The 19,181-nt window shown below is 43.8% G+C and overlaps 1 protein-coding gene across 1 annotated transcript in view; it reads left to right on the top strand.

Moving 5' to 3' along the window:
• Positions 1-799: 799 nt before the first annotated feature.
• Rbpj (recombination signal binding protein for immunoglobulin kappa J region) overlaps positions 800-19,181 on the top strand; it is a 189,848-nt gene continuing 171,466 nt past the window's right edge. The window contains exon 1 of the mRNA XM_090343738.1: positions 800-868. The gene's annotated coding sequence lies outside the window, so the exon portion shown is untranslated. The remainder of the gene's footprint in view (positions 869-19,181) is intronic.

The following is a 19,181-nucleotide window of genomic DNA, read 5'->3' as shown; positions in this document are numbered from 1 at the left end:
ATCTGAGTCTCCATCTCAAACAAACAATGAAAAAGATTCTTCCTAGCGAGCACAAGGCCCCATGTTCAAACCCCAGTAACACCAATAATAAAATAAAAATAAAAATCTGGAGCTGAGAATGTGGTTTAATGGGACAGTGCTTGTCTAGCATGCATAAAGCCCTGGGTTCAATTCCTCAGTACCACGTAAATAGGAAAAAGCCAGCAGTGATGCTGGCTGAGCACTAGCCTTGAGCACAGAGAGGCTCAGAGACAGATCTTAGGCCCTGAGTTCATACCCTAAGACTGGCAAAACAACAACAATGATAATAATCTATGAAATTTGGTAATCTGTCCAAGTAATAGATAAGCTTTCATCTAGAATCCACAAAATCAAATATTCACTCAATGGTTTCAATTCAATAGAAATAACTTAAGTCAAGAAAATCAAGGGATCCACTAAACGGGAAAAAAAAAATCAAATTTCTCTAAAGCAAGGGTAGGATCCTTTTGCCTTTCTGAATCCCTGGGAGAATTGCCTTTTAGGATGCTTTTATGTAAGTCAGACCTCAAACTTCAGGACATATTGAACAAGAAGCAAGGAAGTTTGTGTGTTTGGCCCTTCAGATACTCACTCTAATGAAAGCACTTCTAACCCTCCAACCCACAAGAGGAAAAAGAGCTTGGTCAGCATTTTTCCCGTTAGAATGTTGAATCTCTTCCTCTTCGTATTCATACTCCCGTTTCCTTTGCTGCCAGGCCAAGTGTCCAGCAGACGGGTGGAAGAGGCTACCTCTGGCCACAGTGTTTCGGGACTGAGTCTCCCAGAAGAGCCTGGATTGAGAGTTTCTTTTGGAGATGACTGGCCTGTTCTATCCAGCATTGTTCAGGTGAGTGCCAAACTACTTACCTGTCTCAGTGCAGGGAGGGAGCCTGGGGGCTTTGTCCACCGGAGGCAAGTGCTCTACCACTGAGCTACATCCCAAACCCGTGTCCATGACTTCCGAATAAATTGCTTTTGCTTTATGCTCCCTCAAGGTGTAATGAGTTACCACACCTTTTGCCATATAGATGGTCCCTTTATTATCTCAGATGTGGCCACATTGATGTAGATAAAGACCAGAGCCAGGCTGCAAGGCCCAATTGTCTATTTTCTGAGCAAAATGTATCTCTGGCTTCCTAGAAGCCAAATCAGCTTTTTTTTTCTTTTCTTTTTGCCAGTTCTGGGGCTTGAACTCAGGGTACGGGCACTGTCCTTGGGCTTTCTCAAGGCTAGAGTTCTACCACTTGAGCCACAGCACCACTTCTGCCTTTTTTCTGTGTATGTGGTACCAAGGAAGCAAACCCAGAGCTGCGTGCATGCTAGGCAAGCACTCTCCCACCAGGCCATAATCCAGGCCCTCAGCTTCTTTCTTAGGCCTTTTCACTTTGCCTGGCATTCTCCTAATGCCATATTTTCTTTTACTTAGCCTCACAGAGAAATACAATTTCATGGAATCAAAGCAATCTGTGGTTTTTCAGGATATTTAAAGTTTTAGGTGGTGGACTTCAATAGTCCCTCCAGAAATACATTGTTGGGTAGAGGATATGAAGAAGTTGGCTGTTTATTTGAAAGCAGGATGCTTTCTCAGCACTGGGCTTGTATTTGCGGTATACTTACTGAGCGTCTTCTGTGTAGTGGGTGTTGAAGGAGTCATAGAAATAATTTTCAAGCTCTCAGCTCTAGCTCTCAACGTGTTGTTAAAGTGCATAAGAATAAGAAATGAAGTATAGAGATGTAAAATGAACAAGAATTAACTAGATTTGGTAGCAGAAAGAATGGGTTGTAAATACATACAAAATGACCTGGGGTAAACAACCTGGAAGAGAGAAGCTGTACTCCTTGCCTAAGAATGCCATGCTTTTTTCCATGAAATTGCACCAAGGGAGGAGTTCCATTATAATATCTCCATCCATGAATATTGTCCTTCATATTAACTCTTCTACTACTGTCTTTCCCTCACCCCACCCACACTTTTGAACTTTCTTATAACTTCTATGTGAGTTTCATTATAGCATTTTTTTAATATATACAATGTATTTGGATGAAATTTTCCCTTATCCCTCACTTTCCCTCTTCTCCAACCTCTCATGGTTACTGTTTAATAGCACTAAATAGATCCTCTTTTGTTCTTTAGATCTAGAATTGGTATATGAAAGAAAACATGAGATGTTTGTCTTTCTTAGTCTGGCTTATTTTTCTTAATATGCTAATCACTGGTTCTATTTTCCTGCAAATGCATAATTTTATTCTTGTATGGCTGAATAATACTCCATTGAATAAATGTATCACATATTCTTTATTCATCTTTTGATAGGCACCTAGGCTGATTCCACAGTTTGGCTGTTGTGAAAATTACTGCAATAAACAAGGGTGTACAGGTATAGCTATTGTAAACTGACTTCCTCTCTTTTAGCTATATGGTCAGGAGTGATGGTGTAAGATCATTTGCTAGTTCTAAATTCCATTTCTTGATGAACTCCACATTGATTTGATTTTCACAATGGCTTACACTAATGTATATTCCCACCAACAGTGTACAAGGACTGTACCCTGTGCCCATGCCAACGTTTGTTATTTGTTTTTCTTGATTTTGGCCACGCTGACAGGGGTGATACAGAATCTCAAGGTTGTTTTGATTGCAATTTCATTTCTAGTCAAATATGTTGAACATTTCCTTATGTGTTTACTGGCTATTTGTATACCCTCTGAACACTATGGTTCATTTGACCACTTATTAATTGAACTATTTATTCTTCGGTGTTCACTTTTTTAAATCCCTATATACTCTGGATAGCTGAAAAAGATTCTCCCGCATCTCACCGTCTGTCTCTGCTCTGAGAGTTATTTCCTTGGATGTGCAGGTTTTTTGATTAAATGTAATCCCATCTGTCAACTCTTGCTCTTAATCCCTGAACAATTAGAATCCTTTTTCTAGAGATTCCTTGCTTATACCAGTAATTTTCACAAACCTTACTTTCATAGAACAGTAATTTCATGAGACCCTACAAATTCCTGAAGATTAAACCATGTTAGGTCTTGTTTTAGATCATACTTGTTTAAGCAAGAGTTAATCATGTAAAAAAAGGCTTGGGTTTGAATTTTGTTTCTAGTCCCATTACTATCAGGTAAATTCTTTTAAAAAAATGTTTTATTGGGGCAATGCTCATCTAGAAAGCATGAAGCCCTAGGTTCGATTCCTCGGTATCACACACATACTCAGAAAAAGCCAGAAGTGGTACTGTGGCTCAAGTGGCAGAGTGCTAGCCTTGAGCAAAAAGTGTTCAAGCCCAGTTCAAGCCCCAGGATTAGCAAAAAAAAATATTTTATCTATATATCTATTTATTTATTTATTTTTGCTGTTATTTGGGTTTGAATTCAGGACCTAGAGTTTGGATTTTTCACTCCAGGCTGGTGCTCTACCACTTGAACCATACCCTAGTACTGTTTTTCTTTTAAAATACTGGTTAACTGGAGATAAGAGTTCCACAGACTTGCTCTCCTATCTGGAGAATGTAACTGTAACCCCTCTGTTAATTACAATAATAATAATAATAATAATGAACAACAACAACAAAAAAGAGTTCAACAGACTTTTATACCTGAGCTGACTTTGAACCCTGATATTCAGGTCTCAGCCTCCTGAGTAGTTAGGATCACAGAAGTGATTCACTAACACCTAGCTTCAGGCAAATTCTTTTTTTTTCAAGACTAGCACTTTCCCACATGAGCCAAAGCTCCACTTGCAACATTTTGGTAGTTGGTTAGAGCCTCATGCATTTTCCTACTGGGCTGGCTTTGAACCACCATCCTTAGATGTCAGCCTCCTGAATAGCTAGGATTACAAGCAGAAATCTCTAATGCCCGGTATCAGTGAATTTCTTAATGCTTAATTTCTCTGAAACTCCATTTTCCCTATCTCTAAAGTGAGATGATACTTCCTTTGCACAGTTTCTTGGAAGATTCGAGACTTTGTATGTAGAGACCCTGGTGGGTGCCTGGTGGGTGTTTGGGGTGTGGTACTGGTGGTTGAGATTATGCTGTGACCTTGTGGCTTGTGCTGTAGACTTCAGTTTAAGACACCAGTCAGGACTCTGTCACTGAATGTTAACTGTAAAGCACAAAGCTGTATAGGCTCATTCATCCCAAATTGTCTCATGTCAACACAGGCATCATTTCCCGTCCTATTTTCATTTTGATGTTCACCTAAAATATCTATTAAACTATAGATGTCATAAGCAGAGTACCACCGCAGTGAAGCATTTGGAAATGACTTGGGTTAAAATAAAATATATCACTGCATAATGACGAATATAAGCTATTGCTGTCATGGAAAGACGGGTAGAATTCTACCCATATTTTCACGAGAACAACCATAAAAACCCAATTATGCCAAGAAGTTTATTAATTAACATAACAATTCTACTTACAAAGAGGAAATATTGGAAGGAGCTTTTAATGGTGACAGTGGACTAGATAACACGAAAACAGAAGAGCAAGCCAGCCACTGGCAGCTCACTCCAGTAATCCCTGCTACTTAGAAGGCTGAGATGTAAGGATAGTCTGGGCAGGAAAATCTATGAGACTCTTTTCTCCAATTAACCAGCAGAAAGCTGGAAGTGAAGCTATGGTTGAAGTAATAGAGGATTAGCCATGAGCAAAAATGCTAACGGACAGCACCTAAACCCTGAGTACAAGCCACAGGACTCTCTCTCTCTCTCTCTCTCTCTCTCTCTCTCTCTCTCTCTCTCTCTCTCTCTCTCTCTCTCTCTCTCTCACACACACACACACACACACACACACACACACACACACACAGTATAGTAGCTGGGCCAATGACATACCTCTAACCCTAGCTACAAAGAAGGCTGACATCTGAGGATCATAATTCAAAGCCAACCTGGGCAGGAAAGTTCCTGAGACTCTTATCTCCAATTAACTAAAAAAAAAAAAAAGAAAAAAGAAAAAGCCAGAAGTGGAGCTGTGGCTCAAGTGGTAGAGCACTAGCGTTCAGCAAAAGAAATTCAGGGACAATACCCAGGTCCTGAGTTCAAGCCCCAGGAGCAGCACCAAAACCAAAAAAACAATATAAACAGCCACATGACTCTGAAAATCAGAGCACCAAAGGCTCAGGGGAGCAGAGATAGCATTCTTCCTCCCCAGCCCAGCTGGACAGACAAGGAAGCAGACCAAGAGAAGTGAAGTTACTTAGTCACAAGAATGACACCTGCTTTCTGCCATGCCCAAGTGGCTTCACACCGCCTCTGCGACCCTGTTCCATCTGTGCCAATATGCAACCCACTGGCTTTGCCATCTCTGCAGCTGGCATGTGGGCAGGACTGCTAGCAGATCCAAGGTTATCTGCTGGATCAGAGGATAAAATCACCCTGGAGTGTTTCAGGGGAGCCTGGCAGGTCATGAGGACCTGGAAGCCAACCTGCTGATGCTCCTTCCATCCTTCTGCACTCGTGACGTCACGCAGGAAACGTTCAAACAGCATGCGTGGAATGAAAGGTCTTGCCAGGTGGTCGTCGTTGTCGATATGTACAGACAGAGGCTGACTCACAGAGGACTGCCGCCGAAGCCCCATACATACCAACAGCTGCGGCTGGCCAGCCGCCCCCCCATGCTGCAGCTGCCACGGCTGTGTGAAAGAGAACATTATAACAGAAAGCACTAGGAAAAAAAGCTTGGCCTACTTGCAGATTCCATACATTTAGAAACAGAGGAGGGCAAGAAGCTGTGGGGTCTGGAAGGGTCTGGGGAATGGGCTCCCAGAGCCATGTCCAGCCGAGGAGGGGCTGTCTCATAGTCCTCTGGAATGAATGGTTCTCTGCCTGCCACAAGGTCAGAGACTTATCAGTGTGGCATTCTGGCCTCAAAGCATTTGGGGGACAAGAAAAGCAGGAAATTATGTTAACTCCCATTTACTTATTTTTTAAAAACGAAACAAAAAAACCTCTTGAACCAGGCTCATGCCTTGTAATCATGCCTGTGTCAGGAGGCTGAGATGTGAGGATTGTAATTCAAAGAAAACCCTGGCAAGAAAGTCTATGAGACCCTTATCTCCAATTAACCATCCAAAAGCTGAAAATGGAAGTGTGGCTCAAGTGGTACAGTGCTAACCTTGAGCAGAAAAGCTCAGAGATAGGCCCAGGCCCTGAGTCCAGGTATGTGTGTGCACGCGCGCACACACACACACACACACACACACACACACACACATCTTTTTTGGAATATCACCATCTTTTATAGTAGTTAAGACTATCTACTTCATAGGATTGGCAGGAAGACAACTGTCAATGAATAAATGAATTAGACCTGTGTGAAAGGTGACACTGATCGGTGTTATAGCACCTCTGTCTATCACTACAACTCTTCCCATTTCAGAGCTGAGCAAAGGTGAACTATGGTTCAGAAACATCACAGTGGTCTGCAGGTATCAAGTCCAGGTCTGTCCTAAAGTCCTGTAGTTTTAACCTTTGCTCTGGAGACTCATCCTCCTACCACAGACCCTGTCTGAAGGCAATACGTAGCTGGGGGCAAGTGAAGGGATTCTAAGGGCAATCATTAACAAATTAGCTAGAAAGACTCCACTTGGTTGTTTTCCTACTGAGAATCAACTTGTGCTCAGCTCTGCTCAGGAAATGTAGTTGTGTCTGATAAGGCAGGGGTTGTGGGGACAGGGGCTAAGTAGGAGAAGAAAACTTGAGTGGAGGAATGACAGTGGGATGTAACAGATGCTGCATGAAGGCAGTGGTGACGGGGAGGGGAAAGGTAGTTTGAAATAAGTCAAGGATGAGCTCTGAGCTGGGCATGATGGTATATACCTGTAGTTCCAGCTACACAGGAGACCTTAAGCAAGGTGACTGCTATTCAGGCCAATCAGGAAAACAAAACAAAAAGGTGAGAACCTATGTGGAAAATAATGAAAATGGGCTTGGGGCATAGTTCAAATCATATAACACTTGCCTAAGCAAGCATAAAGCCCTGAGTTCAAACCCCACTACCAGCCAATCACCAACGGGTAGTGGGAAAAAACCCCACAAAAAGCCATGAGCTCTTATCAAGATAACAGTTCATCTACATCTCATCCATACCCTAGAGAGGAAGAGGAAGGAGATTTCTATCTTTCACTCCACCTACCTTTTCTCCCACCCACAGCTCCAGATAACACATCAGTGGTCATTCTAGGCTTTAAGATGAGTTAGATGAACATTTGTGGTTTGGTTGGAAACAGAAAGCATCCACTCTTATTGGTGTACATTTCTCTGGGGAGATGAGTTCCTAGCATGTGACTGTGTGTGTTGGAGGGGGGCGCCCCCCCACCTTGGACAGGGCACTCCGAGGCCTGGGGAATTCTGATCCATAAACAAACCATTGCCCTGAACTATGTGGAGCCAGGTTCAAGAGAGCAATGTCCAAGGCTCTGAGATGTGAAGGTTGTAAATGGGAGAGGCAGATACCTAGTAGGAGCACAGAAGCATGTGAAAGAGGGCTGAGAAATCCATGTCCATGTCGCAAATAGAAGGCTCAGAAAGTTGGGAACTGCATGTGACACGAAAGACAAAGCCTGCCCCACCCGAATCTCAGCCAACAATGGCTTCTGCAAACCATGTGCTTTCTTGGCCTACATTTCAATCCTGGTGGAAAAATTGCCTGAAGCCGACGACAGCTGAATACCATGCTTGGAATTCACATGTGCAGAAGAAGAAAATGACACCCTGAGGCTCAGAGGGCACCCGTGCCCACCCGAGCAGCTTCGATGCACACAAAGGCCAACCGCTGACCTGCCACCTGTCCTCCTCCATCTCACCAGCTGGGAGGTTTTAAACAAGAAGGGATTGGACTTTAGGGAGGCAGCAGAGAACAGAGCACAGAGCAGAGAGAGGAGTCTATAGCAGCCCACACCCCCCCTAACCTCCACCCTACAGCAAGGTCGCTGGGAAAATCCTCCCAGAAAAGTCCCTGTGTCTCAGGCTCACGACTGTTGACCTTTCGAGCCAGTCATACTAGGTGAGGGTTCTCTGGTATCAGTGTCCCCGTGTGGGCTTCTCTGGCCCCGTCATCACCTCCACTCACACGCTCCCATAGAGTAAGCACAAAGGCCACTGTTTGATAAATGCTTTAAAGATGTCCATTAAGCAGAGGTTTACAAGTACATCAGCTCTTAATGCTCACAGGGAAATAATATTCTCCTCTCCCTGAGGCTCCCTTCCTGCACTCCCATAGCTGCTTCTCAACTCCCTGAGGCTCCTCCTTCCCCTTTTTCTTTCCCTCCCCGACTCTTCTCCCCTCCCCTCAACCTGTTCCTCTGCTGTGGAAGGATAGGAATTGGTCACCTGTGTCTTGCACAGAGAGCAGAAGGAAAGAGCAGAATGTAGTCAGTGAACCATGGCAGGGCTTTCGCTAATGTATTTCTTTTGGCCCCAAGCCTAGGATTGTCAGATAAAATGCTGCACACCCAGTTGAACTGGGATGTCAGAAACATGAAAGAATATCCCAATAGAAGAACATGCAAAGCCAACTCACCAGGGACACATGCATGAAATCCCAGCTACTCGGGAGACTGAGATCTGGAAAACTGTAGTTGGAAGCTAGTCAGAGCAGAAAAAGTCCATGACACTTCTCTAATTAATCAGCCAAAATCTGGACTGGAGGCATGACGCCAGTGGTAGAGGACCAGCTGTGCAAGCAAACTGAGCAAGTGTGAAGCCCTTATATTTGGAGGCCCTAGAATACATACTCCAGTACCAGCAAAAAGTAAAAAAGAAATATTCCAAATATTCCTCAGAACTTACTTACGCATGATATAAGTCTGTATTAAATGTTACATGGACTATTCTGATAAAACAAAAGCAAAAACCGTGTTTCTAAGGCATTCCAATTTAACTGGGCATCTTTCTATTTTTCTTCCTAGTAATCATACTTAAAAATAACCCCACAATACTGGCTGCTTATTCTTATTTATTTATGTGTGTGTGTTGGCAGTGCTGTGGATGGAACCCAGGGCCTGGCTCATGCCAGAGAGGCACTCTACCACTAAGCAATACCTCTAGGCCTATTGTTCACATTTTAAAGATGGAGAAAATGGAGCTTAGGGGTAATGCACCACCTGCCTGGAGGTACTGTACTTTTTTGGGTGGCTTAGAGATACAAATTTCCCCCACTGATTCCAAACCAATGCTGGCTTACCAAACTGGCCTTAAACTAAAGGGATAGAAGACTTGCTGAATTGGAAACTGAGGCATTCTCCACAGGCAGGGGCGTGGGCTAAGGAATTCTTGAATGCCTTGCTCATGCATGACAGCTTGTATAAGTAATTGAATTCTCACCATGCTTAGTATCTAAAAGATTTCTCCAATCCCACATGTGTATGTGGGGTGAGGGTGGGGGAGAGTGGGGCTTGAATGAACTCAGGCCTCATTCTTGCTTACCTTTTTGACTCAAGCTACCACCTACCACTTGAGCCTGAGCCACTCTTCATTTCCAGTTCTTTTCTAGTTCACTGGAGTTTAAGAGATTCTCTGATTTTTCTGCCCTGGCTGCCTTCACAGCAGGATTCTCAGATCTCCCCATCCTCAGTAGCTAGAATTGCAGGTGTGAGCCACTGGTACCCAGCCAGTCCTACAACTCTTAAGCCAAGACTTATTTCCTATCCCCAGTTCAACCTACTGCCCTCGCCTCTCTTGAACGTGCAGAAGGGCCTGTTGCCCGTGGGAATAGCGGTGGCAGGTAAGGTCATGGCAGACAGATCTGAAAGAGGCGTCGAGTCATATTACATTCATCTCACACATGGAGGAAACCCACAAGGACCGAAGGAACTGGCTGGCCAGGAAACAAGCCAGGCTTTACTTGGCGGGACAATCTTCCAAGCTCAGCCACATCGCCTCGTATGAACCAGAATCCACTGCCAGCCTGGAGATATCTTTCTGCATTTCCTTCCAGTGTTGTTTCAGAGGACCAGAGGCTGAATTGGAAGGAAGAGGTCAAGAGCATCCCTGTAGAACTCAGCCAATGGAAGATGGGGATGAATCTGCAAATGTAAAGCTCCCTCTGTCTGTTCTCCTACTCTTGCCTGTATGTGTGCACACTGGAAGCTGGAGAGAGTGCAGGCAGCTCAAAGGTACACACTGGGCTCCAGGTGTTTCTGGGAGTGGTTTGCTGTAGCCTCCATATCAGGGAACAACTTCACCTGCTAGTCTGAGAGCCCAGGCTTCCTCTCTAGGCTCTTACAGGAGGTCCACAGGATAGCAAGGACAAATAGTATCTGAGAATAAAGGAACAGTGGCTCACACTTATAGTCCTAGCCAATCAGGAGGCTGAGATGGAAGAATCACAGTTCAAAGCTAGCTAGGCAAGAGAGCACATGAGGTACTTAACTCCAAGTAGTCACCAAAAAGTTGGAATTAGGGTTGTGGCTCAAGTGGTAGAGTACCTGCCTTAAGTGAAAAAGTTTAAAGGACAGAACCCAGGCAATGGGTAATGAGTTCAAGCTCATTACCAACACACACACAATAACAACAACAACAAAGAAAAAAGAAACACAAGAACTTAAATTATCTTCTACCAGGAGAGTTGACTACTTTGTATTTATTTTCTTTTCTGATGGTCAGAGTAATAATTAGTCATGGTAGGAAGGGTTGAAAATGCTGAAAAGTATCAAGAAAGCAATTAAAACTATCCCAGAGATGGAACCTCTCTTGAAATTGTGATGCTTCCCAAGTCCATGTCTAAGATACTATTGGTCTTATTCATCACACATGACTTTGTGTTCCACATGTTTTTTCATCTAACAAATCATAAACACTTCTCTTCTGTGATAAAGACACTTCAAAGGTTCTTTTTTACTTTGATAAATCTTTAGTTAGATTCATTGCAAATAGTTATGATTTATTTCACTGTTCTCTGCAGAACATTTAGCTTGCTTCCACTATTTTACTTAATAGAAATAATGGAAGGGGGGCCAGGAGTTTGGCCTAGTGGTTAAAGTGCTTGCCTAGCATGCATGAAGACCCGGGTTCGATTCCTTGGTACCACATACATAGAAAAAAGCCAGAAGTGGTGCTGAGGCTCAAGTGGTAGAGCTCTAGCCTTGAGAAAGTCCAAGGACAGTGCTCAGGCCCTGAGCTCAAGCCCAGGACTGGCAAAAAAAAAAAAAAAAAGAAATAATGGAGGGGAAGAAGCTGGGCACTGGTGGCTCACAACTATAATCCTAGCTACTCAGGAGGCTGAGATCTGAGGATCCCGGTTCAAAGCCAGCCTGGGCACAAAAAGTCCATGAGACTCTTATCTCCAATTAACCACCAGAAAACCAGAAGTGGCACTGTGGCCCAAGTGAGAGAGAGTTAGCCTTGAGCTGAAGAGCTCAGGGACAGTGACCAGACCCAGTGTTTGAGCACCATGACCACCAAAAAACAAACAAATAAATAAATTGAGGGGAAGTGTGGGGAGAGGGGACAGCTCTTTCACATGCATGTTTATTGGGCCCGTGGTATCTGCTACCCTCATGGGCATCTCATCACCTCAGAAAGCCCAGTCAGCAAATCAGCACCAGAGTTGCAGCAGTTGCAGCACCAGAGAAACATGAGGGGAACGTTAGGGAGGGGGACAGGAAAGAAAGTAGAAGAGGAGGAAGAAGAGAAAGGGGAGGAAGAGAAGTCTTAGGAACCATTTCCCGAACACTATGTAGAGTATTTCCTTCTATCAGAAGCAGGACAACACCAGCCCTCGAAACTGTACCTCTTGGAAGTTTTACAGGACCATTGCTTGCTAATTTAGTTAATGATAATGTTGACTTCCAAATTTCCTCTTTAAAAAGGGAGTCTTAAGTGTCCTCAACTTGGACACATTTGACTTAAAAATAAACAAATAAGTTATATAAGCTTTGGAAGCCAAGTCTCAGGGGCAGGACTAGAGATCCCCCTCCCCATCGAGCTGCAAGCTGTGTCCCTACAGGGTGGAGATTCCATGTGAACTTTGAGCTCTAACACTCACCAGGGCCCAGAGGGGAGTTCTCACCCTTGGCGCCTAGAAGACACTGATGCTTAAAAGATGGAACAGACACCAAAGCCAGCATGACTTCTGAGAAGTAGGACTGTCTTGTCCTTTTTCTTCAACTCCCCTCCAGTTTGGAGGGTTGAGAGGTTTTGTGTATATGTGAGAGCTATCTTCTTCTTAAAAGCTAGCTATGTTAGGGGTAGGAAGTGAGGTGAAAACCTTTGAGGTCCCTCTGGGAAGAAAGCTCTCACCAGTGCAGATGAAGCCCAGTGAGAGCCCAGACAAGATCACTGCCCAGGGCTCCATGGGGCCCAGACTCCATCCTACTCTTTTACAGTAATGTGCACATGCACATATGTCTATTCATTCAGTGTTGTTGGTGTAGAAAGGAGGAGGGGCAAAAGACATGCCATTGTTTGGGCCCTGTGATAGCCTGGATCTGGAAGGTCTTCCAGGAATCATAGGTTCAAGACTTAATGGCCAGCTTGTGGTTCTATTGAAAAGTGGTGGAAACTTGTGAAAGGAAGTTAGGTGGCTGGAAGCATGTTCTGAACAGTGTCGCCAGCCCTGCCCCGCTTTCTCTTTTTCCCTCTCTGCTTCAGTAAGCAGAGCCCCTTCTCTTTCCCTCCCCTCTCTCCTTTCTCTTCCCTGTCTCCTCTCTCCCCTCTCCTCTCTCTCTCCTCTTTCATCTCCCCTCTCCTCTTCCCCACCTCCTTCCTGGCATTTCTGCTCACCTCCTGAACATGTGCTCAATCCAGGCCCAGAACTATGCGGCTCACGGATAGTGGATTGAAAGCACGGGTACCACATGGCATGGAGAGAAGTTTGATCTTGCTTATGGCCACTGGGAGCCACTGGTAATTACAGTGCCAGACAGAGATGGGTATCATGGCACCACACTGTGGCTTCAGCCATCAAAATTGGTCTTTTGTGGGTTTGTGTTGTTGGTTTGCTTGTTTTTGCAGAATGCTAGAAACAAAGTGTAAAATCAAGGTGTGGTGAGATGTTTCTTCTGAGCCCTTGGTCTTTTACAGGTGGCCCCTTCTTGTCTGTGTCCTTTCTATCCTCTCCTGGTCTTTCCTCTTGTGCACATTCCTGCATCTCTTTTTCTTTTTAGAAGGACATGAGATTAGATTAGGGTCCCCCTTTATGATCTTTTTTATCTTAATTCACTCTTTAAAGGTCCTGTGTCCAGATACAGTCACACTGAGAGGAACTGGGGCTGTTTTCAGCCTCTGAATTTTGAGGAATATAATTCAGTGTGTGTGTATGCATATGTGTGTCAGTACTGAAAACTTGGAATCTCATGACCTTCCTTGGCTTTTTCTGCTCAAGGCTGGTATTCTGCCACTGTAGCCACACCTCTTCTTCTGGATTATTGCTGGTTAACTGCAAATAGAGTCGCATAGACTTTTATGCCTGGGTTGGCTTCAAATGACAATCCTAAGATATCAGCCTCCTTAGTAGCTAGTACACATGACCCACATATGCCCAGCTATATAATTCAGCTTTTTTGTTGTTGTTTGCCAGTCGCAGGGCTTGAACTCAGAGCCTGAGCACTGTCATTGGGCTTTCTCAACCTGCCACTTAAGCCACAGTACTACTTTCAGTTTTTTCTATGTGTGTGGTACCAAGGAATCGAACGTAGGTCTTCATGCATGCTAGGCAAGCACTTTACCACTAGGCCAAATGCCTGGTCTCATATAATTCAGCTTTTAGCACATGGTGATAGAGGAAAAGAATTTTAACTGGGACAGTCAAGTTTTCCAAGTTTGGATACTGCCTTCCACACGGAGGCTACATGAGGTCATCAACTAGCTATTTAAGCACTTCACATTCTACATCAAAAATAGGCAGATGCACCTTGCCTTTAGGGAGCAACTCAGAGAAGACACTACTTTATGTGGAAATAGTTCGTAAACCGTAGGACCCATTCCAGTGGCCAGAAACTAGCCCTTGATCAAGAAGGACATACTGCTCTTCCTAGAGTAAGGCCTCACAGTCTTACTCAATGAACAAATAAGCTTTATGGCAGCAACACTCTAGGCTAAGGGTAGAGAGAGACAAAGGCTTCTGCTGTCTGACAGAGCCCAGACAGCGCTCTGTCCCTGAGCTCTTCAGCTCAAGGCTACTGCTCTACCCTTTGAGCCACAGCCTCACTTAGCATTTTCCAGTGATTAGTTGGAGATAAGAGTCTCACAGTCTTTAGTGACCGGACTGGCTTTGAACCTTGATCCTCAGATCTCAGCCTCCAGAGTAGCTAGGATTATAGGTGTGAGCCACTGCGCCTGGCTCAAAGGGTTCTTAGAGCTGTTAGAAACTAGACTCATTTCATGTGTGTGTGTGTGCGTGTGTGTGTGTGTGTGTGTGTGTGTGTGTGTGTGTGTATTACATGTCCTAACTTGTGAAGGATTGATCAAATATTCTTTATGAAGGGGTGAACTAACCTAAAGATCTGAAATAATACATGCATTTATAATGCAATTTGCTCATTTTAAAACCTTCCAATTCTCTTTTACTTCATCAAAATGTGCCTACATTTAAATTTTAGTCTGTCATTCTCTACTTTAACTCTGTAATTCTTAACAAATAGTTAATGGGTATCTATAATGTGAAATGTTCTGGATTAGATAGGTTTCCCAGGTCTCATTTGTCTCTCAAAGCCAGCATGACCTAGTAAATTGCAGTTCTTGGCAGAGGCCCGGGGACGGGGAGAAGGAATTTGATGGCATATAATTCTGATATGTTGACCTTTACCAACCCCATTTTCCTCTATACATTAAAAAAAAAAAAGAAAAAAAAACTGCCGTAACCAGTCACCGTCTCTGTCCTGAAACCCTAAAAAGCTATCTCACCAATGGAAAATGTGTTTTTACTGATAATTATGGTTTCACTCCTGATTTTCTGTAAGTTCTTTATCACTGTAATTCTACTGTTGTCTGGGTGTCAGTGTAAAGTTCATATCTACATAGGCATATTCTAGATAGACAAAGGAAATTATAAAAGAAATACTTGAATCTCTCATTGGCAGCTGATTTTCTGGGGCAGAGGATTGAACCCCAGACTTCATACATGCTAAGGAAGCACTCCATCAGTGAACTATATTCCCAGTCCCTCTGATCTACAATCTTGCAAACAAATTAAAGAGGACCTAAGCTGCCAGGCACAGATGGTTCACTCCTGCAATCCTAGCTACTCTGGAGGTTGAGATCTGAGGATTGCAGTACAAAGGCAGCCTAGGCAAGAAAGTTCAGTGAGATTTTTATCTCCAATTAATCATCACAAAGCTGGAAACAGAGCTGTGCCTCAAGAGGTAGAGCACCAGACTTGAGGAGGGGCAGTGCCCAGGCCCTGAGTTAGTCTCCCCAGTATGGGCACGAAACATGAAAGTTTCAGAGCTGCCCCTAAGTAATTCTAACTTGCTAAAAAGGAACGATAAGAGTTACCAAACTCATTATAAATCTAGGACTTCGTTTTTCTTCAATATTTACACTGTATTCATGGGGAAGGAGGAAGATGGAGATTGGTGGTTTGCTTGTTTGTTTTTTTCAGGGAGGGGTTGTATTTTTTAAAGTGGTTTTCCTTTTGCAAAGTGGCAAACTTCTCAAGGTATTTTTCACCCTCTAAGCTCTTGCTACCTCTTTTCACACTCTCTGCCAGTGTCAGATGGCAAGTTCAATGAAGTCCTTCAGAAAACAGTGGCAGGACAGAGCAGAAAAATGGCTCCTGTCCTCCACTCACCACCGCCAGCCTAATTTGTTTTCCTCATTGCTGTAAAGGAAACCATAAGAGCTTTTGCCCAGTCCAAACATCTGAAATTGGAATTATGAGGTTGTATGGAGGAGGCCAGGAAAAATAATTTCTTGGGCTGGTTTGATGCTTTCTGGTTTTAAGACCTTTTAAAAGTGACCTGCAATACTAATTATCCAGCCGTCCTCTGCCTCAGCTACCACTGTTTCTGAATAAAACATTATATCAGGACTCCAAAGCTGGAAAAGCCAGTGGCTAACAGGTCACTGAAAGTGGAGGCTGTCTCAATACTGGAGTCTTAGGATCCCCAAGGGTAAATCCAATCGACTTGTAAATGAGGCATGTGTTTATAGAAACAAGAGCATGACTGGCATAGGCTGGTGGCTTACACCTGTAATCCCAGCTACTCAGGAAGTTGGGACTGATTACAATATGAGGATCATAGCTCAAAGCTAGCCTGGGCAGAAAGTCCATAAGACTCTTATGACCAATTAGATGACAGAAAGCTAGCAATGGAGATATGGCTTAAGTTGCTAGCCTAGAGTAAAGAAGCCAAGTGAGGCCCTGAGTTCAAGCTCTAGTACTGGCACTGAAAGAAAGAAGAAAGAAAAAAAAAGAAAGAGAAAAGAAGAGCTAGATGAAATAGGAGCATGGACTATTAGGACATGATGGGGAAGAGGAGAGAAATGCATATTCATTGAGTTCAGAAATTAGGATTTTTTTTCTATTTCCTTTTTCAAGAAGAGTTCAATATATAAGATGTCCTGTGTGATCTTTAGGAAATTATTGTTTTTGCCAGTCCTGGGCTTGAGCACTGTCCTTGGACTTGTCTCAAGGTTAGGGCTCTACCACTTGAGCCTCAGCACCACTTCCAGCTTTTTTCTATGTATGTGGGACCGAGGAATCAAATCTGGGTCTTTGTGCATGCTAGGCAAGCACTCTACCACTAGGCCAAACTCCCAGCTCCTCTTTAAGAAATTATGTAATCTCTCTGTGCCTTATATTTTCTGTCTGTTTAGCAGGCTTAACATCTGTTCCTATTGGACAGCATTCTTTTTTTCTTTTCATATATTTTTTATTGTAATTAATAGAAGGGTTACATTATATTCGCTGGATAGACAGTGCATTACTGGACAGCATTCTTACAAGTTAGCATTCAGGACTAGGAATGTGGCTTAGTGGTAAATGCTTACCTTACATGCATGAAGCCCTGGTATCATATAAACAGAAAAGGCTGGAAGTGGAGCTATGGCTCAAGTTGTATCTTTGAGCAAAAGAAGCTCAGAGACAGTGCCCAGGCCCTAGCAAAAAAAAAAGTTAGCATTAATAAAGTTATTAGAATATGCTTGGTACACAGTGAATGCTATATGCTTTGGACAGTCCTGTTTGATAGAGCCAAGCATCCTATAACATAAATTACTAACAAAGCTACTCAAATGGCTGGAATCTAAGGATTGTAGTTTGAAGCCAGAGCAATCAGGAAAGTCACCAATTAACCATCAAAAAAGCCAGAATTGGAGCTGTGGCTCAAATGGTAGAGTGCCAGCATTGAGCAAAAACACTACGGGACAGAGCCCAGTCCCTGAGCTCAAGCCCTAGAACCAGTACAAAATAAATATGTAGGGACACACACACACACACACACACAGAGAGAGAGAGAGAGAGAGAGAGAGAGAGAGAGAGAGAGAGAGAGAGAGAGAGAGAGAGAGAGAGAGAGGGAGTAGTAGCATTTAATTGACCTCATAGATACTTTAAGAGGCAAGTCTGATTAGTGTGCTATTGTCAAATGAGGAGAAAGACACTTAGAAGGCATAGGCTTGGCAGCAGGCAGTGTGCAAAGGGTACCTGGCACCTAGATTTAACCACCAGCCACATTGCTTCACTGGTATAGAAGTCCATTTTTATTCCATAATAAGCACAAGCTCTGCAGTAGGTAGAAGAAGGCCTCCCTCTCAAAGATACCCCCATCATATGAACACATGCAAGAAGGAACTGGCAGGTATAAATAAGGATCTTGAGATAAGGAGGATATTCCAGATCATCCGGCTCAGGATGGTATCCTTACCATTGTGAGGGGCCTTAGATTTGAACGAGAGGAGAGAAGGGAGAGAGGGTAGAATCAAGGCCAGAGCTCATGATGGCAGAAGCAAACCTCAGGGTGAGACAGGTGCTGACTTTGACCATAGAGAAAGGGGCCATAAGTCAAGGAATGCAGGCGGCCTCTAGAAACTGGAGAAAGCCAAGAATTTTCCCTTAGAACATTAGCTGTGCTGACATATTATCAGCCCCATTCTCCCTGCTTCCCCAACGCTGTCAAGCTACTCCTTGATCCAAAGCACAGCAGGGGGCACATCTGACTTCTGACTCCATAACCCCAGCAACAATAGGAAATCCATACAATCACCAGGTAGTCACACAGGAGGTGGAACAGAGCAAGGCTGAGCATCCACAACCCATGCATTTGATGCTGAGGGATCTCAGTGACAGGTGCCCACAGGAGGGCGGGACATACAGTTGAGGGACCGGGAAGCAGCAAGTAGGTTCTCTGCTCCATATTGGAAATGATGATGCCACCAGTCTCAGTTTTGGGATAAGTAAAGAGTCTCATTTTTACAAAGTTGACTTTTGGTGGTTCTTTTTATGAAATTTCCTCCCTTCTTCATTTCAGTGTTATTTTCTTTTTTAACTTAAAGACTTTTTTAAAACTTTCCCTTCCTGAACATTTTCCATTGGATTGAAGCCTGATTCTGCCATTTAACTTGCTCCGGAACACTGGCATCGTTGTAATTGCTGCTATAATAAATCATGGGAACTATTACCCTGCTCCAGCATAAGCACCTTCCCCACCCTCCCATAATTGCCATGGCAGCTGTCAGATTGTCCTCCTGCAGCTCCAGATCCACCCAGCAGCCGCAGGGAGAGTTCTGATCCAGAAATCTGACATTGTCATTCTTACCTTGAAATCCCATCCCTAGTTCAGAATGAAGAGCAGTTCATCAGACAGGACATCTGGACCCCTGGGGATCTGTCCTCCTCCCCACTCTCTCTGCTCCCCAACTCTGACCAAGCTATGCCTTACTCCAAAGCATGGCTCCAAAACTCTGTCCCCTCAAATTCTCGTGCGCTTACGTAGTGTTGTTCCATGCGTATAACTGCATGGGAGTGAGAGAGGGCCAGGACTGGGATTTGAACTTAGATTTTTCATTTAAGGCTGGCACTTTACCATGTAAGCCATACCTCCACTTGCAGCTTTTTTCAGATTATTTGGAGATAGGAGTCTCCTAGACTTTTCTAGCTAAGCTGGCTTTGAATCATGGATCTCAGATCTTGGCTTCCTGACTAACGTGGATTACAAGTGTGAACCACTGACCCTGGGCCCCAATATTCTTAAATTGCTTGTTCCACAGCTCTGT

Source organism: Megascapheus bottae, chromosome 13 (assembly GCF_031878675.1).
Source record: "Megascapheus bottae isolate mThoBot1 chromosome 13, mThoBot2.hap1, whole genome shotgun sequence".
Classification (NCBI taxonomy): Eukaryota; Metazoa; Chordata; class Mammalia; order Rodentia; family Geomyidae; genus Megascapheus; species Megascapheus bottae.
This window is presented reverse-complemented; position numbering and strand designations above follow the sequence as displayed.